Genomic DNA, 27,829 nt, shown 5'->3' on the forward strand with positions numbered 1-27,829 from the left:
TTGGTAATCCAGCGCATGGGTCAAGTGGAGAATGGATAAGTGAAGCTCTACCACAAAGTATTTTAACGATTTATGTTGAGCCGGGTGAGGTGGTGACCACCTGTAATCCCAGCAGCTCAGAGGCTGAGGCAAGAGGGTTGTGAGTTCAAATCCAGCTTCAGCAAAATGAGGCACTAAGTAACTCAGTGAGACCCTGTCTCTAAAAAAAAAAAATACGAACAGGGCTGGGGATGTGGCTTGGTGGTTGAGTGCCCCAAGTTCATTTCCCTGTACTCCTGCTCCCCCCTTCACATAAAAAGATTTATGCAGAGGCCAAGGGCATCTCAAATTAGAAATGTGGGTCATTTTAAGTTTTCTGATACCTGTTAATACAAATTATTACTTAGATATTATTTTGCTACTCCTGACACCACTGGTTAAATGAGATTATCTTAATTTTTATCAGATTCTTTCAAAATGCTTTTGTATTCTTCCCTGTATTAAACATATTCTCATATATAAAATAGCAATTGTAATCAGTTGCAAAATTTTTATGATTTGTACTGTAGTTGTGAATAAGGTATTCTTTGTTTGTTGAGATAGAATTCACTTGCCATAAAATTGATCATTTTGTACAATTCACTGGGTTTTAGTACATTCACAAGGTGTACAACCATCACTATCTAATTTTAGAGCATTTCATCACATATAAAAGAAATTCTGAACCCATGAGCAATCACTTCCTAATCTTTTCTTCCCTCAGCCCCTGCTGACCATGAATCCACTTTCTGCCTCCATGGATTTGCCTGCTCCAGCCATTTCGTATAAACAGAATCAAAGAACAAGTGCTTTTTGATGTGTAGCTCCTTTCACTCAACATGTTTTCAAGACTCATCCATGTTGTCCCAAGGAGCAGTATTTCACTCCTTTACATTGTTGAATAATAATTCATTGTATAGATTTACCACATTTTGTTCATTCATCACAGGATGAACTTTGGATTGTTTCTACCTTTTGGCTTTTATGAAGAATGCTGCTGTCAACATCAGGGTACAAGTTTTTGGATGAACATAGGCTTTCAATTCTCTTGGGTCTATACAGAAGAGTGGAATTATTGGGTAATTCTGTGTTTAACTATTTGAAGAAACACCCAAATACCTGCAATGACCACACCATTTTACATTCCCAAGAGCAAGTTAATAGGGTTCAGATTTCCACACATTTAAAAAAAATTATAGCTATCCTAGTAGATATGAAACATGTGGTTTGGATTGGCAGTTTCCTAATGACTAAAGGTGTTAAGTATCTTTTTATGTGCTTATTGGACATTTATGTATCTTCTTTGCAGAAATATTAATTTTAAATGCTTGTCTTTTTCGGTTGACTTGGCACAGTTCTTGCTATTTAAGTATATGGAATAAATATAAATATATATAAAATGAGTACTCAATCTTATTGATTTGCAAACATCTACTTCCACTCTGTGAGTTGACTTTACTTTCTTCATGTGTCTTTGACACGTAAGTTTTTCTGACTGAGTCCAACTGATCTATTTTTTTCTTTGGTTTTATTTGTGTTCTTGATGTCATATTTAAGAATCCACATTCATAAACTTGTGTGCCTGTGCTTTCTTTAAAGAGTCATAGTTTCAGCTTTCACATTTAGGTCTTTTATTATATTTTTAATTACTTTTTGTATATGATGTGAGGTAGGGAAGAAACTTCATTATTTTGTTTGGGGATACCCAGTTGTTATCAGCACCACTTGTTGAAAAGATCACCCTTCTCCCTCTGAATGGTTTTGGAACTCTTGTTTTAATTTAATTCACCATAACTGTATGGACCCATTTCTGGACTGTCAATTCTATTCCATTAACCCATATGCCTATCCATATGCCAGTACCACAATGTCTTGCTTCCTGAAGCTTCCTAGTAAGCTGTGAAATTAGAAAATGTGGGTCTTCCAACTGTTTTTTCCCCCCTCTCAAAGATTTTTTGGTTAATCTGGGTCCTTAAATTTCCATATGAAATTTAGCTTGCCCATTCTGTCAAGAATAGAAATTAGGGTTTTGATGGGTATTATGTTGAATCTGTATCAATTTGGCAATATTGGTATCTTCATAATATTAAGTCTTGCAACGCATAAACATGGGATGTCTTTCCATTCATTTACATCATCTTAAATTTCATTCAACAGTGATGTTCAGTGTGTAAATCTTATACTTCCTTAGTAAATTCAGTCTTATGTATTATTATTTTTGGATGCTGTTGTAAGTAAAATTGCTGTCTTAATTTCTTTTTGAATTTTTCTTTGCTAGTATACAGAAATATAACTCATTTTGTATATTAATCTTGTATCCTGCAACCCTGCTTAACTACTTCATTTTTCCTAGATTCTTCAAGGATTTCCTATATATAAGATAGTGCTATCTGCAAATAGTTTCATTCTTCCTTTCCAATCTGGATGCCTTTTATTTCATTTTCTGCCTAATCTCTCTGGCTAGACATTTTGTATGATGCTGAATAGGTCAGGAGTTCTCTTTCCATATTCATTCCTGATTGTGGTAATTTTAGTCTTCTCTTTTTCTTAGTCAATCCAGCTAATGGTTTGCCCATTTTGTTGATCTATTCAAACCACCAACCTTTGGTTTCACCAATTTACACTATTATTTTTCTATTTTCGATATTGTTTATTTCTACTCTAATCTTTATTATTTCCTCTATTCCATTTGTCTTGGGTTTAGTTTGGTTTTTTTTTTTTTTAAGGTCAGAGGTTAGATTATGGATTTGAGATCACTGGATAAAGTGCCAAAATTTTCACAAAGTGATATTACATTTGAATATGTTATTCATATTATTTCTTATGTGGTATTCATAAATTTTAAAAATCAATTATTATTATGTTTAAATTAGTTAAGCCAAAATGTTTTCTGAACCATGCTGGAGTGCAAGGAGACCAAAATCACTTCAGATATTAGAACCATGTACCCTCTGGCTAGCTAACGTTCTTCTGAGTGAACCTAATGTGAAAATTCCTCATCCTTCTAGAGGCTGTCCTTTGCCTCTCAGAGAGTTCCACCAGAAGGCTCCTTCCATTACTGGAAGGAAACAATCACTGTGGCAGATTTTATTTTCCAAAGAAGAACATGACATCATCTCTCATCCCACATATTATTCCTACAGTGTGACTAGAACTTTCTTCCCATTAAAAGATGAAGTGTAAGCTTGCTTTGCTTGAATCTGAGCTAGTCTGTTCTGCAGGAAAAGGACACTACACATGCCTTTCAGGACTCCGTCATAATAGGTGTGCTTGGTTCTCTTTAGAACACTCGTCTTTGGAGCTGCTGAGATGCCATACGGTTATCTGATTGCCTTGAGGCTGCCACACCATGAGGAAGCCAAAATTAGCCCATGGAGGGACCACGTGGGGAGGTCTTGAGATGACATGAAGAGAGAGAAACAGATGCCCAGCCAACCGCAGTTTCTTCAGCTCACCTTCCCTTTGCTCTTGTAGTTCCATCCACTGTCTGACTGTAACTATGTCAAAACTACCCAGAGAAGCCCTTCCCAAATCCTACAGAAATCATAGAAGATAATAAAATAATTGTCAGTTTCGGACACTAAATTTTGGGGGGATATGTTATACAACAATAGCAAATGGAACATTCTCACTATGTAACTTGAAGCCTTGGGATCATAAAGAATTGAATTTTCTCATACTGAAAGTAAATAGATATAGTTGATTCTCAGTCTTCTGTGAGTATTACAAATTCATTTAACAATTTATTTTAAAACTTTTTTTTTTTTTTTTTTTTTTTACCATTCTGGTTATGCCACCCTGAATTAGTTAAAAAGAGTTTATCTAAATTTTCTTAATTATGAAATCTAAAAAACTGAATCCAGTACTCTAATTGGGGTATATGTAAACAGTTGAGAAGTTCAGGAAGACTGTCTTACCCACTGGTGAGGCTTTTATTCATTTGATTTGAATTTATATTAAATTTGTACAAAATCCTTTTCTGCAAGAAAAATGGTATAGTAGAAGGTATTAGTTCAGAGCTGAAGTTCTGGAATTAGTTGGCTATGGAGGCAGAAGTCTGCATTATCACTAATAAGCTGAATGAACTTGAGTAAGACACATAACCTCAATAAAGCTTAATCTCTCATATATAAATTGGGATCATAATACCTAACATCAAGGGATTACTATAAAAACTATCTTTAAGCATATAAGTAGCTGTATTATAGTGGCTTCTCTAATTAAATGCTTCTCATTCTCTTCCTGTTGAAACCATTTTTGTTTGTTTTAATCTAAGATCAGGGCCTCACATTTGTCTCTAATAAATTAGATTTGTTATGTACAGTCCTTGCTCCATTTGCTTCTGATCTTCTTAATAACCATTAGTAGAAGATGCTAGGCGGTGGGGGAGGGAAATCCCATTAAACAAAAAGAACAAACAAAATACTTAAAAATTAATGTAACAAAGAATCATAAAATCTTTATGATTGAATGCAAAGTAAAACATTATATTTTAACATTTTGAAGAATTCAAAAGAGAAAAGGGCAGAGGATGTAGCTTAGCAGTAAAGTATCCCTGGGTTCAATGGGTGTGTGTGTGTGTGTGTGTGTGTGTGTGTGGGTGTGTGGTGTGTGGGTGTGTGTGTGTCTTAGTCCTCGATTACAATACTGAACTGAATGGAACTAGGGAAATTCTTGCAATAAACTAATTTCTTAAACTGATGTTAATCCACCACTCCACACTATTTCAACTTCACAAGTTAGAAGAAGCATGGCTGTGGGCAAGTTAGTTAACCTCCCTACACCTCTTTGTAAAATGGGTGTAAATAATACGTTCCTTGCAAATTAAGTGAGAAGACACATGCTAAATGCTCAAAAAATGCTCGGCACTGAGAAGCATCTAGCAAGTGCTCCTGGCTTCATGTGGCCAGGCCCTTTCTGGCTGATGTGTTCACCTCACTGTTATGGCAGGGTGCAGCCCTGTTTCGTGACAGACCTTGGCACGTTAGAGCTGTGTAGGTGAGGGCTTCCAGCCATCCTGGATTCAAATTTCAGCCCTGAAATCTTCCAGTTGGTGGACAGCCACTTACACCTTCAAAGTCACAGGATTTTTAGTTAAAGACAAGGGCAGCAAAGGTACTCAATTCATGGGACTGATGGGAGAACTGGAGAAACACATGAAGTACAGAGCAGAGATGTGAACAACTCAGTAAATGTCAATGACGTGAGCAATTAGTGTTATTATTTTGCCTACTACATTCTTGGTTTCCTGAATCTATTATATGGAATAACAAAAAGAATAATCATTTTATATAATTTCCAACTGCACATCAAACTTCGTTTCTAGCTTGTCTTGACTTTCTAATTATACTTCAAACTTCCAAATGGAAAAGTTTATTCCTACCAACTGTTCTGACACATACACAAAAATATTCTGACGAATAACGATAATAGGATTTTTAAATTTCCTAGTACAAGCATAATATAGGTTAGTTCTAAAAGTAATCGAGGTTGAAATTAATATTTATACTTTGCACTGTTTTTTCCAATATTTAGGATTTAAAAGGCATTTGAATTTTGAGATATTTGGCTACATTACATGGCTATATATATAAACTAAGATTTTTTTAGACAATAAAAAAAAAAGAAAAACAACTTGTAGATTTTAAAGAAAAGGTATTGTTCCTAAAGTTATCTCTTTTTTTTTTTTTGGTACCAGGAATTGAACTCAGGGGCACCTGACCCCTGAGCCACATCCCCAGCCCAATTTTGTATTTTATTTAGAGACAGGGTCTCACTGAGTTGCTTAGCACCTCCCTGTTGCTGAGGTGCTACACAATCCTCCTGCCTCAGCCTCCTGAGCAGTTGGGATTACAGGCATGTGCTACCACGTACGGCTCCTAAAGTTACCTCGTAAAACCAGGAACCCCAACTAATCTCAGAGGATTATAAAAGTTTCCGAAAGTTTATTTTTTAAGTTCAGTCAGCAAAACAAAATATTTCCATGTACTTTTTAATTCCTTATTACATTTGATTTTTCCTTAAAGTAGCTAGAGAAGCTCAGGATCTTGAATTTAGTCCTTGAAAGCAATTATTGAGGGTTGTAATTTCTGTGCTAAAAATGACTGAACTCATGAAAGGGAATGCAGTTTTGATTTTTGTATTTTGCAAAGACTTTGCTTTTCAAGCATTATTTTCACTATTTTCTATACACATAACTATCCTTAAGAAAAATATTTTCAGATAAGATTAAAAATCTTTAATTATCACTGGAAAGTGACCTTAGCATATTATTAACTTTCTAAAACAGACTTTAGGCATGAAAACCTTCTTGTCAAATATGAAAAGCAACTATTACAAAGAATTTCATTAACGAGTTATTCCAAAAAGGGTTTTTACCATGAGTGCAACAGAGTACTTCCAGAAAATTTCTGGAAGATATTGTTTAAAAAAAAAGAAAAACTGGACAAAACTGAGGTGTTGACTGGAGAAATCTGCTTACCCTCACTCATTGCTACTGGTGCCCTTAACAACTGAGGGTGCCCTCTTTCTCTGGCATGACCATACTCTACTAGGCCAAGATTTCCATTAACCTGTTAAGTCCCAAGTTTTCCATTCTGCAAATATTTTAACAAAATTGACACTGGTGCATTAAAATAGGTTGAAAATCATAATCTGGAATTTAATTAATTTTAATTATAGTCGCTATATTATTATATAACTATTACATAATTATATTCTGTAGTCCATATTAAATTCAAGCTTTTTAGATGTTCTACACCTGGGATGATGGAACAGAATGGGTTAAGCCGTGGGCTAGAATTCAATTTCCTTTCAAGTCTAGAGGAGACCTGAAGACCAACATATTTACTCCCACTGGAACCCTGACTATGAAAAGGGATGGCATTCTGGAAGCGCTGGGCAGCAGGTACTCCTGGTGCTGCCATTACATACACCCTTGTCATGATCGCCTCATGAAATGTAGAGGCAGATGCATCTGGCCCACCTCTCTGAAACAGCCTGTAGAAGGCTAATATTGATGTTAGCACAGCATTCCCGTCTCTCGCTCCTGTGCACGCTGGACAAGCAGTCAGAACCATGTCACTGCATGAGAAAAGGTTTCAGGCAGATTCTCGTGGAGTCTTTATCTGAAGCTCTTAGGAAATTCCTATAGATTCCAAAGTACAAATGAAAAGGCAGATTTCATAGTTCTGAACAACCCAACCCACTACACAGCTATGAGGTACTCAACACACAAGAAAAAATGTAACAGGGAGAATGTAGTTGTTAAAAACTATATTAACAGAGAAAAACTAAAAACAACCTATTGCACATCAGTAGGTTAAATAAATGTGGGTACATTCATTCCACTGAAGTTATGCTATAATTGACAAAAATGAGATGGATCTATACGTACTGAAAAGGCAAAATGTCCATGATAATTAAGAAGAAAAACCTGGTCACTGAATAGAATGTACCATGTACAAATATAACACAGAGAGAGCAAAAGAACGGGGCAGGCAGGGAGAGAGGAGGTGGGCAGGCAGGGAGAGTGTGCAGCAGGGTGAATATCTTAAAAAAAAAAAAAAAAAAAAAAGGGGGAGAAACACGGTAAGGCAGGAGACAGACAGACATGGAAATGCAGGCACAACCTGGCTATCTCAGGTGTTCCCATACAGTAGCTATTTGCCACATGTGTTTATTCAAGTATAAATTAATTTAAATAAAATTTAAAATTCAGTTCCACAGTCACACGACTCACACTTCAAGTGCTCAACAGCCACAAGTGATTAATGACTACCATAGAGCACAGTCTAGAACATTTCCTTCACTGCATAACAATCTTGTGGGTAGGGCTATTCTATATTCTTTGGTATTGCACAGAATTTTTATAATGAGTGTGCAGTACTTTCAGAGTCTGCAAACATAATAAAGACATTTCCAATCTGAAAAAAAAAAAATGGTTTCGGATTTTTCTTTTCTCATTCTGTATCTCTTTTAATACTTCTTTTTTCAAACACCATAGAAGCACCAGAGGTTTCACAGGCCTTAATAAACTGTATACTAGCCAATTTTCTCTGAGTTTTTTGATTCTTACTCAGTTCTACTCAAGAAGAGAAGAGTTCAAATGCTACAAAATAAAAAATCCAACAACATATATATGGAGCACCATGACACTGCTCTTGTTCTCTGACATCTGAAAAAGGTCATGTTACTCATTCTTAGTAGAAGCAGGAGCAGGTGATAGAAACCTCTTGCAGTTTAGACAAACATTTTAAATTGAAGCTTTTCTTCAAAGGAATAATGGCATTTAAAAATAGCATTCAATTTTTTCTTATTCAATTCAGTATAAAGTAGAGGTGGGAAAAGTAAGCCTAAAGCTTAAGGGGGAGAGAAAAAGTCACGTAAACGAAAAAAGAAAATGACAAGGCTAAGAACCACTTTTCAAAGGAAGACCAAAACACCAAAGCAAAGAATGTTCATAATAACCAGTTCTAAGGCTTCTGATGTAATACAAGTTTGAGGCATCTGGTGAGGTTTTAGGAGGGCAACCTTTTAAAAAAGATTTAACTGAAAGATCTCTAAGGGGGAAAAAATACATGCAAGTTTGTGGGGAATGAACAAAAAACAACATCTTAAGACTCTTAGTTCTCTCTGAAAATACTGCTGACTTGCCAAAAGATCACAGCCCCAGATCCTACTGCTATATTCACCAGCACCCAGTAACCCACTGGGTCCCACAGGCCGATTTAGTATGTGCCCTAGTCTTCAAAGCCTTCCAACAATATCAGGTTCACCTACTTTCCTAGTGTAACCGCTTACTGTTGAATCCCCAGACCCTGAGTTCCAATCATAACCATCTGCTTAAGACTTTTACAGCAGGGCCTTGCATAATATATAAAGCCACCACAATTAAGAGAGCACAGAAGGGACCAAAAATTTATCACAACGCAATGAGACAGAACCCATGTATACTCATCAATCCAGATACATGGCAAGGTGGCATTACAAATCAGTGGGGGCAAAGATGAACCACACAATCAGTGACAGTGGCTTGTGCAACCAGTTTATCTATATGGAAAGTGATTCCGTATTTCATATCCACATAAATAAATTCCATCTGGATTAGAATTACACTAAAAAAAAAACAGAAGAAGCTTTTAGAGGAAAAACACAATAGGATCTCTTTATGAGCCTAAAATATTTAGAACTCAGAGGCACTAAATATCATGCAAAAAAGCACCCATAACAAATAAAGACACTGATATGACTCAATTAAAAGGTAAAATTGTGTGGTTGAGGCTGGGGCTCAGTGATAGAGTGCTTGCCCAGCAAGTGTGAGCACTGAGTTCGATCCTCAGCATTGCATATAAATAAATAAAATAAAAGTCCTTAAACAACTAAAAAAATATATTTTTTAAAAAGGTAAAACTGCTATACAGCAAAGCATACAGCAAAGCAGAACAATAAGCAACCATGGAGAACATATCTGAAATATGGGAAACACATCTGAAATGCAAAATATCAACAAAAGATGAATCTATGATACATAAAAATCTAAAACTATGTAAGAAAAAAAAACAAGAAAACAGACATCACAAAAGAGGAAACAAACAGTTAAATAAACATAAGAAATGACGCTCAAACTCACTAGAAATCAAGGAAATACATTATTTCAAATTTGGCAAAAATTCAGAAGTCTGACAATACCAATGCTTGGCTAGAATATGAAGCAATAGGATTCTCAGAAAGTGCTGTTAGGGGTTGAAATTTCAACAGCTACTGTGATCTCTTAGTATCTAGTTAAGCTGAGGACATGCAAACCTTATATGCATCAGCAATTCTACATGTAGGTACAAACCCCAGAAGGGCTAGAGGGGTAGCTCCAGTGGCAGAACACTTGTCTAGCATGCACGAGGCCCCACGTTCCATCCTCAGCACCACAAAACCAGGTAAACAAACAGACAAACCCTGGAGAAACTATCAAAGATATTCACAAGGAGGTATACTACCTTTACATATTCATAGCAATACTGTTCAATCACAAAGCAATTTCCATTGACAAAATGAATAAATTGTGATATAATCCTAGGATACCATATAGCAAAAATAAAGTACATTGCTATACATCTACATAGATACATTTTACACGTAATGAAAAAAAAAAAAGTCAGGAATATGTACACAGTATGATGCTATACAAACTTCAAGATCCATAACCTAAATATATTTGCTCATAGCAGCGGGTACATGCAGCATAAGTACAAGGCCATGCACGGGGACAATAAGCAGCCACTTCAGGACAATGGCTCTTCTGCAGAAGGAAGATGGGGACATGGCAGCTGGAGGGGTCCATAGGGGTACCAACTACATGTGCACGTACACGTTATGTGTTACATTTTGTATCATCTTTTAATGTTTACATTTGACTAAACTGGGAAGAGATTATAGAATTCTCTAAATTTTTTCTGCATTCATGAAATATTTCAAAGTATGAAGTAACTTGTATTTTAAGAAAAAGAGAGAGAAGAGGCCAAAATGATGTCTCCTGATATTAAGCCTATTAATAGCTTTTATTTTCTCCTTTATGGTCTTCTGTACCTTTAACTTTTTTTCATAAAGTCATTCCAGATGCTTCTAATCCAGATTATTCTGAACATCCTTACATCTAAACCCATCACTGTACTTCCTTGCCCTTCTGGTACAGAACATGACATTGCCATCAGCACTCTCTCTTCTGCAGGAACTTGGGCTCTTAGAGGAACTAACACAAGCATTCTCATTTTTATGTAAATTGTGTATTGAAGACCCACATGGGCCAGTTATTGTGCCAGCTGCTAGAGAAACATAAATGAACAAAACAGATACTTTGTCTTCTTCCAGTCTTAGGGAACAGAAACATTACATAAATATAAAAAAGAAATATAAAGGTGAAATTGTGAGGAACTGTTTTTAACATTATATACACAGTGCATTAACAAATGTTTTCTGGTTGATTCTAAGGCAGCCTCTGAGCAACTCAGGGAGATCTGTGGCCTGTGACTCTAGAGCTGGGAAGAATTCCTTGTGGTGATGGCCAAATAGGCAAAACTATCAGCCCATGGTGTGCGGTACGTCGATCCCCTGAAAACCACTTGCCAGGCTGTGAGAGAGCACAGCCAGCATCTCCACCTATTTTTCCATCTGTCCCCTTCCTTGCCTGGTATTCTCCTCCCCACCTTATTCATTAACCTAGTACAAGTCACTTTAGGGGAACTATATGTGCTAAGGTAGGGATATAAAGACACACAGAAGCTTAGTTCCTGCCTCAGAGAGATTTCCTTTTAGAATAACAGACCTCAATGGGGATAGCTGTGCCTCCAGGACATAAGTGACAATGCTTGAAGCCAGTTTTGCTTGTCACAAATAGGGAAGGGGGACAGCATGTACTGAGCAGCTGAACATCCTACAATGATCTTACAATGACAGCTCTCTACAACAAATATTCACTAGGCTCAAAATGTCAATGGTGCCAAGGGGAGAAGCCTGTGTAGGTTATTTAGAACCACCTCTAGAAACTGACTGCCAAAGCGAGGCAAACACAGCGAGCAAGAGTAAGGGGCCCAGCAGGTCAAGTGTCAGCCACCTAAGAGGATTACACACCCCATAATAAAATGAGCATGTTAAAACAATAACAAAGCTGAGACGGAAAGGTCTGGTTGAAGAATCAGCAATAATTACCTCACAAAGCAACAACAGTATAAGATGTTGCCCAAATATAAAGGAAAGGTACCTCATCTAGAACTAGGGGTAGAAAAATGTCCTTAGAAGTGATGTCTAATTTGAGACAAGATGAATGAGTTAGCAAAGTGAGGTGAGGGTGGAGGCAGGGCTAAGGGGCTATCCCAGACAGAAGGTGAAGCGAGCAGGCGAGCAGAGCTATGATACAGAAGAAATGTGTTTTATGAAGGCCAAGGGGGAGTGGCGGCTGAAGGGCTTGAGAGGTAAACTGGGGGGGGCCTAAATCATAATGAGAATTGCATGAGAGAGTAAGAAATAAGAAGCATGGCCTTCATCTTCAGGACAACAAGAGGCTACTGAAAGGATGGATACAGAGACCAGATGTGAACAAAACCTGAGTTAGAACAATCCCCGTGGAGAACGGATTGCTAAAGAACAGGAGGCAAGGAGACTGAGGAGGAGCGGGCAGTGGTGCCCATGACCAGGTGACTGAGTGCTGGCATGAGCTCACGGTGGCACTGAGGAGGGTCAGGAGCACTCAAGGGATCCTGAGACAGTAGAATCATCACACCCAAGTGTGTGCTTCACCTGCACATCAATCCCCAAACTCCCAAACTCCAAAACCTAAAAGTTTTTCCTAATTCATCTGCGGCCTAACCTGGTCAGAATTACGTGGCAGCAAAATGAGAACCTGAACTGACTTGAGGCTATTCATGGTATTTATTTTATTTCATGTTTGACTATGGGAAATTGCCCCAATCACACCACAGTGGGTAGCATATTATATCTTTAAAATTCAAAAAGGTCTATATTCTAAGTATGCAGTTGGGTCTCAGGTTTAAGAAAAGGGATAATGGTTCTACACAATATGAAAAATAAACTTTTGTTAAATCAATTAAATTGGGAAAATAAGTTACTGATTATTTGTTCAAAATGTTTATATATATTACTACCCTTACAATAGTATGAAACTTTCAGACACCACATGAGTAAATTTATGGCTCTTTGCCTTAACATCTTAGAAATTTGGCAATGTGATCCCAGCAGACTTACAGTATTAGCAATTTGGGGAAGAACTAAAACAAACAAAAAAACAAACAAAAAAAACCTTTTTCACTTTCACGGAAATTTACCTATTTACTTCATAATTCTTCCTCTTCAGGCGGCTACACAGAAGGTCGATTTGGTAAATCAGCAACAAGTACCAGATCTTCCTCTCAGAGTAACTGCAAGGAAAGCCAGCTGGGAGCTGAAAGAGGTTTGAGGTCACCCTCCCAATCGCTGTTAGTACAGCCTCGAGCACAGTGACTTGACTCTTCCTCAGTAGAGAACTGATCCTTTCTGTACTTGTGTCAAGTATTACAAACACTCCTATCAAGAGGTGCTGTACATAACAGTGGTCACCAGCCATGACTGTACAGTGAGGAGGAAGAACCTAGGACTTCACTCACTCATTCAAAAAGCTCCTGTGAAGGGCTTTCCATGTGCCAGGCACTATTTATTCTAGGTGCTGAAAATGCAGTGATTAACAAGAAAACAAAATATTTCCTTGGAGGTTATGGATTTTGAAGGGATGCAAACATATAAAACATATAGTCACAATAGAGTGTAATAAATTATGATGAGAAAGCATAATGAACACAGTCCACAGTAGAGGGACCCAATGCAACAGAAGGGGAGAATCCATACAACCTCCCTAAGAAGGCGATATTTATACTGAGATACAAAGTGTACTTAGAATTTATTAGTCCATGTGGACTAGAAAGAAAAGAAGAAACTGGAAAAAAACTAAATAGAAGGGAATAATGGCTGAAAGCTCAGGCAAAACTCAGTGAAGCTCTTGCCCTGCACAAAAATCAATTCAAAATAGATCAAATAGGAATCAGACCAGAAACTCTGCAACTCTAGAAGAAAACATAGGGTTACCACTTACACGACATACAGAGATAGGCAACAACTTCCTCAACAGGACTCTTAAAGCTCAGTAAAAAATACCAAAAATTAATAAACAGGATGGGATCAAATTAAAAAGCTTCTGCACAACAAAGGAAACAACTAAGAATGTAAAAAGAGAACCTACAGAATGAGAGAATATCTTTGTTAGCTCTTCTGACGGTTATATTAATATCCAGAATATATAAAGAACTCAAAAAAACACCAACACACACACACACACACACACACACACACACACAAATAATCCCAATTAATAAATGGGCAATTGAATTAAGCATTTTTTTTTTTTTTTTTGTACCCAGGGTTGCTCTGCTACTGAGCTACATCCCTGGCCCTTTTTATTTTGAAATAGGGTCTTGTTAAATTGCTGAGGCTGGCCTCAAACTTGCAATCCTTCTGCCTCAGCCTCCTGAGTTGCTGGGATTAACAGGCATGCACAGGTAATGACTTGCTCAATAGAACTCCTAAAACTCAGGAAACAATACCACACCTGGCTAACAAGACATTTCTCAAAAGAAGAAATACAAATGGCCAACATATGAAAAAATGTTCAATAGCTTTAGCAAATGCAAATCAAATCTACACTGAAATTTCATCTCTCTCCAGTTAGGATGATAGTCATCAAGAATGCAAACTACAATAAATGCTGGAGAGGACACTGAGAAAAGGAGCACTTTTACACTGTTGGTGAGACTGTAAATTAGAACCAACACTATGGAAATTAGTGTGGACGTTTCTCAAAAGACAGGAATGAAACCACTATATGACCCTGATATTCTGCTCCTTGGTATTTATCTTAAAGAATTAAAGTCAACATACTATAGTCATATAAGTATACTCATGTTTACAGCAACACAATTCACAATAGCCAAACTACAGAACCAACCTAGGTGTCCAACAAGTGAATGGATAAAGAAAATGAGGTATATGTATACAATGAAGCTTTATTCTGCCAAAAGAAGAATGAAATTATGCCATTTACAGCAAAATGGATGGAACCTGAGAGCATTATGTTAAGCAAAATAAGCCAAACTCAGAAGGCCAAGGGTCATATGTTCTCTCTCATATGTGGAAGTTAAAAAAGAAAAAGGAAAAGAAAGCTTTTCTTCACGAAAACTGAAGAAACTAGGGAGAGGGAAAGAAAAGGGAAAATACTGAGGAATGATACTGGCCAAGTTACATTGTTACATCATGTGCACACACAAATACATAACGACAAAGCCCACTATTATGTATAATTACAATCACCAATGAAAAACATATGGGGGTGGGGTGGGAGGACACCTCTGAAGCTCAGAGCCAGTCCAAGCATGGTAGAGTGTAGACTTCGAGTAGGCAGGAAAAGAGCTACAGTCCAGAAGAAATCCTATTTAAAAATGGACTACTCCTTCTGGTATTCTGGAAGGCACTTCATACCTAAAAAATAGAATAAATATAGGAACTGGAATTTTGAATGCTTTATGCTTTGCTTATTTGGGTTAGGGTAAAATAATTCCTCCATGTAATAAAATGTACCTAAAATGAACTTCCAGTGGGTATAGTGAATGCTGTATATTGAAACATTTAGAACACTTACAATGAGTGTGAATAATAAATTAGATTGTGAGCAGTATTCTGCCAACTCTGTAAAGTACTATGGTCTGGCAGGGCACTTTAAAATAGTATGTTTACCAGAAGCATTATTTGAGACATTCAGATGTCAATTGGGAAGACTTTGGCAACATGAAGGTTTCCAACCACAAACAAATCAGTATAAATCATACTTTGCATTTTGAACTTGTGACAGTTTAAAAAGCAAATGCTAGTACTCTACCCTAAAGATCCAAAGGAACTAGCAACTCTTACCAACTATTTTTACTGACAGATTCTTGACATCCCATGATAGAGCAACACACTTCTAAAAACTGGTGTTTTAACACATTTTAGTTCTGTATGTGTGATTTTTTTTTTTTTTTTTTTTTTTGTGCTGGGGATTGAACCCAGGGCCTTGTGCATGCAAGGCCAGCATTCTACCAACTGAGCTATGTCCCCAGATCTGTAATATTTCTTATTCTAATAAAAATCAAGAGACCTAGTAGGCCAAAAGAGCTCACATTGAACTAAGTGTACTTTGGGAGGGGAATAAGTTTGATGTGGGGGAGGGCAGCACCTCACAACTGCTACTTTGTTTCTTGGTAAACATGCTTTTCTTAAAAACCATCCCCTCCCCTGATTTTTGTCAGCGTCATCTATGTGCCACCCAGACTCCTCCTACATTATTCAGTGGCTTTGGCTACCAAAGTGGGAATTCCTTCTCATTATCCAGTGCCCCAGTAACTCGACTTCCTCAACAACAGGAACCTTCTCATTCTCTGCACTTCAACCTCCCACAATAATAGTCACATCCTATGCCCCGCCTGGATCCTGAGTTTTGAAACTTCTAATGTGAATACATCCTTTCCTCCTTTACACCTTCTGTATCTGTTTGCTGATCCAACCATCCCTTCTTCCATTCATTCTGTTGGTCATTCATTTACGCTACAGTCAACTAATATTTATACACACCCAGTATTTGCCAAATTCTAGATACAGGGAAATGCACTATTAAAAAATAAAGATCATAACTCAGAAACTTCTCCCCTCATGCTATGCACCAATAACAGGTAAAATATGTACTGTCAAATAAAGACAAGTTCTAAGGAGAAAAATAAGGCAGAAAAGGTGGCTGTGAATGTTTGGCAAATGAGTGCCGTTTCATACAGGGTGGCCAAAGAAGCGCTGACACTTGGGTCCAAAGAGGCACTTGAGTGAAGATGTGAGTGAGGAGAGGGCACAAGCTCGACAGATATCTAGAAGAACAGAATTCCAGGCTGAGGCAACAGCGACTGCACAAGTCCCATGGCAGGAACACTCCTGGTGCATTCCAGGCACACCAAAAAGTCAAGTGCCCAGAGCAAAAGCGGTGAAGGAAATGAGAGCAGCAGGCACGCAGCAAGGCTGGACCCTACAGGCTTTTGAGCCGAGACAAGAAGGAAGACACTGGACTTCTCTGCAAAGCAACCACTCTGGCTGTAAGTTAAGAACAGACCATGGTAGCAGAATAACAGCAGAGGCAGGAAGACCTGGCAGCCCTTCTGGGTGGTGGTGATTTTCCTTTCACATCCCTCACCCTGCTGGGCTTAGACGTGGAACAGGCATGAACCTCTTTATCATTGTTTCCCAACATTCTCTCCCTCCTAAAATCATCATCAGGTGACAGCCTTCCCCTCCTCCCTGTGGCAGGTCTCCAACAGCCCTTTCCCCTGCCCCAGCTACTCCACCCAGTCAGCCCCTCAACAAGACCACTCTTCATCTCCCTAATTCCACATACCTGCCCTCCAACCACGCAGACTAGCCTTCCAGCTCCCCTTCTCTCAAATTTTGACACCAACAACTCTATAACTGTACTGGGGTGCCCGTGCCACTGATCCTGCACCTTTCTATGTTCCTTCCTCCCTTCACTTTGTCTCTCCTTCGCTTCATGGTCACTCATTTAATCTCCATTGCCTCTCTGAACCCGATTTGCAGAACCTCACTGCTGACAGAATCACTCTCCACCAGGCTCCACTCCCAACCTGAACAGGTAAAAACTGATGGAAGGAAGGACACAAGTTGGTGGAGCAATGCTCTTGAGGAGGAAAGGAGACAGCAGCCACACAGTCATTTACACCAGCAAGGGGAGAGCTGCGTACACAGGCACACTTCTGGATAGGTGGGGGTGTGGGCAGAAGCTCACAGATGATCTCTTCTAGTAGCTTTTATGTTCAAAGTGTACAGAAGTGGAGTTATCAAGTGGGTATAAGATGAGAACAGAAATGCTAGAAAACAGAGAAAGGAAGAAGAAAAAGTGAAGACCGAATGCAGGTGGAACCTCTCTGAGGCTTCAGCACCTCCCTGCTCAAGTTAAACAGCCCGTTCCCACACTCACTTGCCTCATTACTCAGTCTAGACCCTGGCAGAAGTGGCTGGGCAATACCAATACCCAACTCTGGCTTTCCCAATCCACATCCCTAAACTGCTGAATGAATCTAGAAAACTTAAAATGAGTCAATCACAAATCCATGTCAATTAATTTCAACTTAGTTCTTGATGCTTCTCATAAATCCTTTCTTCACTTCTGGTTGATCCTGCCCCGTGACCATCCCAAGCACCACACATCACCCTTCTGAGTATGTGAACTTGGTTTCTACTTTACTAAAGACAAAAACCACTTGATGTGAGTGAGCTTCTTAAAACTTCTTTTCTATGACTCAAATCCCATATGGTTAACATTTACCTGTCTTTCCCTCCTAGCTTCCAAATGTTCTTCTAAGGTAAATCTCCCTCTCCTTCTACCACTCCCACCATCAATCTGCAAAGTTTTATTCAGTTTTCCTATCCCTCCTGCCTCTTGACTTCTTTACTTTATAGGCTTCAAGGAAAAAAGGCATTTTAGGTGAAAGATGAAACAAGTTACAGAAATAGGGGAAAAAAAAAAAAAAACCATGGAAAGCAAATAGTGAAGAGACTGATCTTGTTACTCTGCAGTGTGTGGAAGGTGACTGAGAATGAACAGGGTGGCACAAGATTGTCCTTGAGAACCCCAGGGAGCAGGGTGACCATGTCCATGCAAGGCAGTGTTCAAGGGACATGAAACTCAGCATGGGGGGGGCGGGGCTGAAGGCATAAGGAGGATGATAGGAAGGGACTGGAGGGCTTCAAGCTGGGAATGGGTGGACAAGGCCTGGGGCAGTGAAGGGTGAAGGCAAGGGGATAGGGTGATCACCCTGACAAAGATGTGAGTCTGGTCAGATGCGGGATAGTGAGAGGAAAGAAAGGAAAAGACAAAAGACATTTCGAAGAGGAAAACAACAGAATCTGGTGACTGGCAACATACCATGGGTGAGTTTTACATTCCACAACTGCTAGGTGAAGGCATTGCGCTGCATTGTTCTTGGAGTCACAGTGCTTTTGAGGCAGAGAGGGGCTGGGACTCAGACCAGAGGAGGGAACTGTTCCACATTGCAAAACTAGCCGCTGGCAGAGCTGGGATGAGCCGCGGCCTCCTGACTGCTCTCCACACTCCTTCCACTGCACTGATGGCCACTTCCCCACTGCCCACCGGGGCCCTCAGGTACCATTCCTCCACTGACAAATATGACTCCGTGGGACCAGCCACCTTGCATACTTGGCCTCTGCAAATATCCAGTCCAGAAGAGTTAGCGCTTGGCCATCAGGGCTTTGAAACTGCTGGCCTGGCTCTACCCCAAGACCTTCCAGAAGAAAAGCCTAACTTGCCCTTTAATGTGGGTTCTGCTCAGCCTATAAAATATGCAAAAATGCTTCTTTGAGAAAATATTGACACTTCTGTGCTTTCAAGAACAAATTTTCAAAGTACTAGTCCCTACAGTGATGACAATACTGCACTTAAAATGTCCCTCATTTCATACCTCAGTTCAGGTACGAAATTTGATCCTTTCATTTATATTTTCCTCTTATCTATTTCCTCATACTATTCATTTTGAAGATTACTTTTTTTACTACATGCTTTGAGCATTTCAAAAACTTAAACTGAGTACATCTGTTTGCTCAGCAGTCTCAAGATATTCTCTTTGTGACTAAGTGGCAGGTGTTGTTCAGTTTATTTTCATGCATGTAAACTAAGCCCTTGAACTTGAGGGTGAGGAAAGCATTTGGCTTAGAGTTTAGAAAGGAAGGAACTACACAACAATTTCCTTTAGAACAAGCTGCTTTTCCAGCTTCCTGTATGACAAATATTGTATGTTTATAGGGATTGCTAAGAAACAACAAAGAAATGATATGTAAGCCTTTAAACAATTAAGCTTCGAATTCTTTAAATAGCAAACAAGTTCTTCAAAAATTTTGATATTTAAATCAAGCCAGGAATAGAAAAACAGACTAATAAAATAGAAAAGTGGGACGAAACTTAAAATGGATCATACAATTTTCAGATTATTATAAAGAGGTTCATATTTTCTTGTAGAAAATGAGAGTCATTAACACTTGTGACTTTAAAAGTCCCATGATGTGTTGCCTTTCTTATTTAAAAAAAAAAAAAAAAAAAAAAAAAGCCCCAAATACCAAGCTACTGCAAGGGGAAAGATTTTCTTTGTTGATATAGTTGCTTTTATTGTCACCATGAAACTGTTTTGGTTAAGACATAAACACATACATATACCAAATTCATTATTATAAACAGCTTTTTAGAGTCATAAAATTCAACTGTTTCTCAAAAATTCTCTTTAAAAATGATATGAAATGCATACAGAATCTTGAATCTGAGTGGAAAGAGAAATGACCTCCTTGGGGTTCAAGGTGTAAATGTCCCCCCACACTCCTACACAGTGGCCAAGTTCCCTACAGTCTGCTTCCACGCCTCTCTCAGCTAGCAAATACCCAGTCAGAAAGATGACCATGTTGTCTACTGGCTCTAAATTCTCTCCCTGCATAATTCAGTTACCACTATCTCTTAGAAATTTTCTATCAAGGGTTGTTAAATGAACTTAGGCTTATAATGAAATTCAACCTTGAGTTCTCAAGTATTATTTCCTGTGCTACAAGTTCCATTTTATTCAAATACACAAGATTCACATGTGGTGGAGAACACCATGCCTTGTTTCATTCAGGAAAGAACGATTTAGACATGCAAAAATTATAAATAATGCTAAGCCTCCAGGATGTTTTTAGCCCAGCCTGTTCTTATTCCTTCATGGTACCCAGCATCAAGCCCAGCAGTGGGTTCAAAGTCAGAGCTCTGAGAAGTCTAAAATGAGGCCAGGTAGAAGGCAGCTCAACTCACTAAGTTCCAGCCCCAGGACAACCATAGTCCTCAGGCCAACAGAAACAAAGGGATCCTTGGAGGAGAGGCAATGGCAGGATCAGAGGCGGTGCTGGCAGTACCTAGAAAGAACTCTGAGACTCCTATTCCTCCTTGGGACCAGATACTTCAGAAGACAACAGCGCTGTTAGACTAAAGGTAAGCATGTCTTCTGGCGTTCTTGACAACACTGTCCCCAATGTACCTCGCACTCAACCCCTATCTGCAGCCTCCTCTCCAGCAACTCCACCCAATGTGTACAACACTTACCTGTTCATCTTTACCTTCCCTCTGCCCACAGAATTCTCAGCCCACTGAAGTGGAAGAAGTCATCTTTTCGCCTGTGTCTCTTCCCAGTTCCAGCACAGCAATTGGCAGGAGGCAGTCACTCAGTATTGGTTCTTGAACTCTGCTGGAGACCAACATGAAGTCTACCTTCCAGTAAGTTCTCAACTCCTGCTCCGACTGTGCTCTCCTCCCTTATGTCTGATCCAAAACTACTGATAGGAAAGGATGCGCTAAACCGTTTTATTCTAAAAGGAAGATGTTAGATATGTGGTTGACTTTTCTCAGTGGTACTGTAAAGTGAGGGAATTTCAATGACCTAGATAAGAGGTTCCAGCAGCAGCCCCAGAACCACACCACAGGCATGATTACTCCCCGCTATGGCTGGCAGGTCCAACGAGCTTTCAACCTTTTTCCCCCCGAGTCTAACTGCCATCTGTGTTCTATTCTCTGGTAAACTAGGCCTACACCTCCCTGAAAACGGTCAATGGGCCACAATTATATGACTTTAATTAACATGTTGAACACTTGAATTCACAGTCATCTAATATAGTCTGACATACTATTTTACTTTATTTTGTGTTTATCCTTTTACATTCTCAACTCAGAAGGAAGATGCACAAGGATAAGGGCCGCATATACTTCCCCATCCTGAGTCCTAGTGCCATGTTAAGCATATGATAGGCATTCAGAAGGATTTGTAATATAGCAAGCATGGGAAATGTTTTAAAAACACAGTACCCTCAAAACAAACATACTTACTCCCACAAAAGCAATCAAAATTACCAGAAAGCTAGAATGAACAATGATAGTATAAACAAAACCTTGAGCCACGCCCTTTACGGGTAGTCTCTAATCTGCAGAGCAAGCAGAGGTAAAACCACTCACAGTTACAGTCAGGTGCAGCAGCTGGCAGGCTGATTTTAGAATTTACATTCAACCATTCCAGGAATTAAAAAATTGATTCCCCCAAATACTTCCTAGCAGTATGGCTAAGAAGTACAGAGATTTAAAAGAACTGATTAAAATTAACTCTTCACCTTAGCCCATACCCAGGCACTTACTTTTGTGGAAACAACAACTTCATCCATCTCCCTGCCTGCCTAGCAATTGCTACACACCCTTGAAGTTACCCAACATGTTCCCTGACTCTCTTCTCCAATATCGCCCTGTGGTTGGCAACACACTGCCACTTCACCACTGTCGTGCCGAGTCCCTGTGTTTGCTGGGTACCCCCCGCCGCAAGAGAACCCATGCTCCTTGTTTTGCACCTGTGTACTCAAGTCTCAGCACAGTATCTACTGCAGAGCAAAAGCACAGGAAGCATCTGTCCTTGAAGCAGTTGGAGTAGATTATCAGCTTGGCCCAGATGGTGGTGCACAGCTATAAGCCCAGCAACTTTGGAAGCTGAGGTAGAAGGACCACAAGTTCGAGGACAGCCTCAGCAATTGTGAAACTCACAGAACTTAGTAAGACGCTGTCTCAAAAAATTAAAAGGGGGGCTGGGGTTGTGGCTCAGTGGTACAATGCCCACCTAGCATGCATGAGGCCCTGGGTTTGATTCTCAGCACCACATAAAAATAAAGGCACTGTGTCCACCTACAACTAAGAAATAAATAAATAAATATATATATATATATATATATATATATATATAAATAAAAAAGGGTTCTCAGTTTGTAATATCTTTCACAGATCAGTATCCAGATCTACACCATAACTTTCAATGATTTAAATGTGTTTCCATAGCAACTAGGCAAAATGTTCTTTATAATACTGGGGAAGGTAAGCTCTACCTTAAGGTTCAACCCACTGAACTCCTTCACAATCATTTGCTTTTGTTCTTAGTGAGAAGAGACAGAATGACAGCATTTAACTTTTTCTACCTCTCTAAGACACTATTAATAATAATAAAACTTATATTTTCAAATATAATTAAACTAGAATTTCCACTAACATAGTATCTTATTACTTCACAAATCAAAAATATCTATGAGACTACATCTAAGTGAGCCACAGCTATATTTTAGACCCTATAAGACCAAAAGATACAAATTGTGACACTTTATTTTTAAAGCAAACATCATTCCTTTTTGACAAGTAATCTTTTATAAAATATGTCATCAGCAATTCTGTAAGGAAAAGATCTAAGGAGAAATTTCTCTGGGTTAATTTGAAGCAAATTATACAAGATGGGATGGTGGTATGAAATGAGACAACTCCCCAAGACCTCAACCAAGTCAGTAATTTTTAAAAATTATTTTTTTTCTTTCCATATTTTTATTGGTATATTAGTAGTACATGATGGAATCTGTTGTTACATATTTGCATATGAACACAATATAATATAATTTGGTCAATGTCACAGTTCAGTAATTTTAACACAAAGGAAAAGAAAACAGGGTTCAAGTTTTCATTCTTAATTAGACCATTCACTTTATGAATGCTTACTGATTTCCATTATTAAATTTTCTATCACTGGACATAAGTTCACTTTAGGGAAAAAAAAAAAATGAAACAGCCTCTTTCCTTCCATCCACTCCTTCCACCCCTAATTGTCAGCCCTAAAAGGACCCTAATGGCATCTAAGGCCCCAAGTTCTTACAACAAAGGAGATGTTATAGTTTGGATGTGAGGTGTTCCCCAAAAGCACATGTGCCAGACAATGCAAGAAAGTTTACAGGAGAAATGATTGGGTTATGAGAGCCTTAACTCAAACAGCGAATTAATCCCCTTGGATTAACTAAGTGGTAACTGAAGGCAGGTAGAGTGTGATTGGAGGAGGTGGGTCATTGGGGGCGTGCCTTTGGGGTATATATTTTGCATTTGGTGAGTGAACTCTCTCTCTGTTTTCTGATTATCATGTGAGTTGCTTCCCTCTGCCACACTCTTCCATCATGATGTTCGGCCTTACCTTGAGCCCCAAGAAATGGAGCCAGCTGCCTATGAACTGAGACCTCTGAAACCATGAGCCCACAGATAAACTTTTCCTTCTCTAAAACTGTTCTGGTCATCCATAATGAGGGGGGGACGGAAAAATGGAGGAACTTTGGATTGGGCAGAGGGGAATGAGGGGCATGGAGGCTTGGGGTGGGTAGAAAAGATAGTGGAATGAGATGGACATCATTACCCTAGGTACTTGTATGATTGTACAAATGGTATGATTCTACATTGTGTACAGCAGTGAAAAAGATTTGATTCTTTGTGACAAATGGGACATCTTTTGGCTTCCAAGGTAGAAACGTAGCAATTTGGATAAAGAGGGTTAAAAAACCAGACAATATATTTTAAAGCTGAGATTCAGCTAGACGAATAGAGGAACACATCTTCACTGTAATCCTGCCCAACTGCAAACATCAACCTACTCCAGGAGTTTCCATTGTCAAGTTTACTCATCAGCACTTCTGCTGTTTTGGAGCAGCAGCATCTGATGCACTTGAATTTCAGCAATCGATGAGGAAATGGGCTATGTCATCTTGCTTTCTGATGGCTCTATCAGAGACTAAGAAATGAGGACAGGGAGAATGAGCAAACATGCCCAGTCCAGACATTCAAATAATCCAGACCTTTGTAGGTCTTTCCTAAATAAATAAATGCACAGCATCTGGTCTTTATAGCTAAGCTTCAGCTCTGAGTCCCACACCTAAATGCACTCTCTACTCAACACCGATATACATTTGTGATTTGTCTTCTGTAAGTTTTTACATTCTGGTTCAAGAGTACTCCTTGAAAAGAAATTGTCATCTATTGATCAGATAAGAGTACTCCTTGAAAAGAAAATGTTATCTATTTATCAGGTAGATTATACTTTGATATGTATGTCTCCTCATGTGATTTCATTATTTCTCCCCTCAATATGAGCCAATACTAACTCATGGTGTCCAAATACAGTAGCTAGAAAGCAGGAAGTCACATAGCTGCCCAAGACATGGCAGCAGAGCCTAAATTCTCCATGCTGTTCTATAGTAAAGATAAGGGAAGGAGTCAGTCACCCCTTTAAAAATGCTACTCTTTTAATTTTGAAAAACTGCTATTCCAACTTTAATGTCTAATTTATTGCAGTTTTGCTGGATTGGCTCAGTGAACTCTGTGTAGCCATTTGGCCACTTAGCCACTAACACAAAAGTGTAAGTTTTTATTTCTCCTGATGTTGGCAGTAGAAATGGGAATCTATGGTGTATTCCAGGATTCCACAAAAGTTCTGGACCTAAGTCTAGCACCAAGCAATGCTGCAAAGGGTGTCAAGAGCGCTAAGAAACCCCTGAACTCATTCTTGTGCTTCAAAATGTTCCTTTAGTGGAAACACACACACATTCACACACACACACACATACACACAAAAGAAAAAAAAAACAAAACCAACTAACCAACCCTGGAAGAGACTGGAATATGGAAGAAAAATATCTGTTAGGATAAACCATATAGTATCATTCTCTGAACTTAATGCATTGAATTCAAGCCTTCCTATCCAATACAATTTCCCTGAGCACCTTCAACTGGGAGTTTTGCTGGGGGCTGGATATGGCGATGAGAAGGACACATTTCCTCACTCTACAATTTGTCAGGAAGACAGAAAAGACATGACAACCACAACATAGCATATAAAGCATATCAGGAGAGCAAAATGTTGTGAAAGCAAGGGGTGTAGGATATGGATGTTAAACTGGATGAGGACAACGGTGCTGGATTCCGGAGGACATAAGTGCTGGAGCAAAGTCCTAATGAATAAGGTAGATAATGGATGGAGAGGCTGGTGAGAAGAGAGGGTACTCCAGGAGGAGGAAGCTGATATGCCAGTGGTCTCTACTCCAGAACTTTGTACCACTCAACATTCTCTACCTCACTATCCCCCTGTAACCTTAAAGCTAAAGCAACACGAAGCCTCCACCAAGAGGAAACGGCACATTCCAAGGAACCTGTCATAACAGGGAGTAGTGTGCACACACACCATGCAAACGCTAAAAATTTCAAGGTATTTAACAAGAGATAGTAATATTTATTCTAGCATATATTGTTTACTGAACACATCATTAGAAAGTTTAAGACCAAACAAAACTGAAGAGCCAATCTTTAACACTGAAGAGCTAACAGCTTTAAAAGAATTATGAATACATGGAAATTCACTTGAATTTGTCTAATGAGAAAAAAATTATTTGTAATTCTCAAAGCAGATGGAGTGGGTAAGTTAGATTCTCTTTAGAAAATGCAAAAACTCTAAGTAGCTTCTTATCTGCATTTGACCCTTAATTATTTCCTTAAGTCCTTGAAATGGAGAAAATGACTTCCTACCCAAAATATTTTTAAACATATATTGAATAATAACTCATAGTTTCTCTCTAACCTACAACCAGAAGAAAAGTACCAGTACCACCACCTCTCATAGATGAAAGATATAAGGGTAAACCCATGGTTGAGGCAGGTTGTTAGAATCAGTTTCCTAACTCCAGAGTTTGGGTCCCAGCTGCCCTGACCACAAACTAGCTGCTTGCCACCCCACATTGTTCTTTTTTCCTCTTCAAAATTAAGGAATTAGATTTTTTTTAATATTGAGGATCAAGCTTTCAAAGGACTAGCTTGTTGTTTCAACCACATTTTTTTTAAAGAAAAAATAACATAATAAACAACTCACTGCCTTAATGGCCAGAGAAAATAATTCCTTTATTTTTCCTTTAGTTTCTTGCCTAAAATTGACCACTGGCCACAGTAGTGCCTCTCAGCAACAACTGTTACATATTTTTTTAAATCCCTAAATATAGTACCTTGATTTAAATTGGAGAGGAAATCAACTGTCTAATATGGACATTTATGCTATTACATTATTCTGGTTACACTTCATCTATAAAATAGTCAGAATTAAGCCTTGTTAATGATAATACTTTTTTCAAACTTATAATCTGTGCTAAACAAGGTATTGCTTATTAGATACATACCTATTACTGAGACTGTTTTCAGTGACATACTGATATAAATCTTTGTAGATCTTCCCTTTTCCACCCCCATGATTTTCCTCCTATTCAATATCATGTCAAGACACCTGCCAATACTGTTACAGTTATAGTCACCATAACCACCACAGACAGAAATAAAAAGTAATTTGTTAATAGAAATAAAAAGTAGATGTATTTGCTCATTAAACCCAAGGAAACATTAGCTGTTTGCAGAATTACTCCTGGTTTATTCTAGTTCATTTTTCACAAGACAGCAATGGAGAGAGGTATCTGCAACCAATGTAAAAAACAAACAAAACAAAACAATGAACTTTAAGAACTAACACCTGGGGCTGGGGTTCAGTGGTAGAGCACTTGCCTAGCATGTGTGAGGCACTGTGTTCCATCCTCAGCACCACATAAAAATAAAGATATTGTGTCCATCTACAACTAAAAAAAAATTTTTTTAATTAAAAATAAAAAGGACAAACAACCACAAGCTGGGTACACAGGTGCATGACTATAATTCCAGCTGCTCAGGAGGCAGAGGCAGGAGGATCATAAGTTCAAGGCCAACTTCAGCAACTGATACCCTGCCTCAAAATAAAAAATAAAAAGGGCTGGGGATGTAGCTCAGTGGCAGAGCAACCCTGGGTTCAATCCCTGGCACTGCAAAAAAGAACACTTAGGATTTGCTCTCAAAAAGATTTTTCCACAGACTTCAACAAAGTAAGGTATGTCAGACATCAGTTTCTCCTAGGCCCTCTTATCCCACTCCTCACAAGCTAAGCACTGGCTCTGTGTATTCCCAATGACCTCTATTTCCTCTACTGCATTTACTATACTGGAAGAAAAAGAACACAGGCTATGCATCTTAACTGTTTATCTTAACCTCTCTGTGCCTCAATATCTTTATATGTCTTAGGGAGGAAACTGTTTAAAGAACCACACTTTATGTATAAAATTAAAGAAATATGGCAAAGGAAATTATTAAAATCACATGCAGAGAGTAAATGAGAAAAGAAAGTAATGAAGAAAGAGCAGAAAGATCAATAAATAGAAAACAGGTAAAAATAGAGAAAAATTAATTAATTAAAAGTTGATTCTT

At 38.6% G+C, this 27,829-nt stretch overlaps 1 protein-coding gene across 6 annotated transcripts in view; it reads right to left on the reverse strand.

Moving 5' to 3' along the window:
• Mrtfb (myocardin related transcription factor B) overlaps positions 1–27,829 on the reverse strand; it is a 184,923-nt gene that overhangs the window by 132,275 nt on the left and 24,819 nt on the right. Inside the window, exon 2 of one of the 6 annotated variants that reach the window (XM_047532979.1) lies at positions 20,780–20,918. The exons of the other annotated variants lie outside the window; for them this stretch is intronic. The gene's annotated coding sequence lies outside the window, so the exon portion shown is untranslated. The remainder of the gene's footprint in view (positions 1–20,779; positions 20,919–27,829) is intronic. 6 annotated transcript variants of the gene reach the window in all.

This window comes from Sciurus carolinensis, chromosome 18 (genome assembly GCF_902686445.1).
Source record: "Sciurus carolinensis chromosome 18, mSciCar1.2, whole genome shotgun sequence".
In the NCBI taxonomy this organism is placed as follows: domain Eukaryota; kingdom Metazoa; phylum Chordata; class Mammalia; order Rodentia; family Sciuridae; genus Sciurus; species Sciurus carolinensis.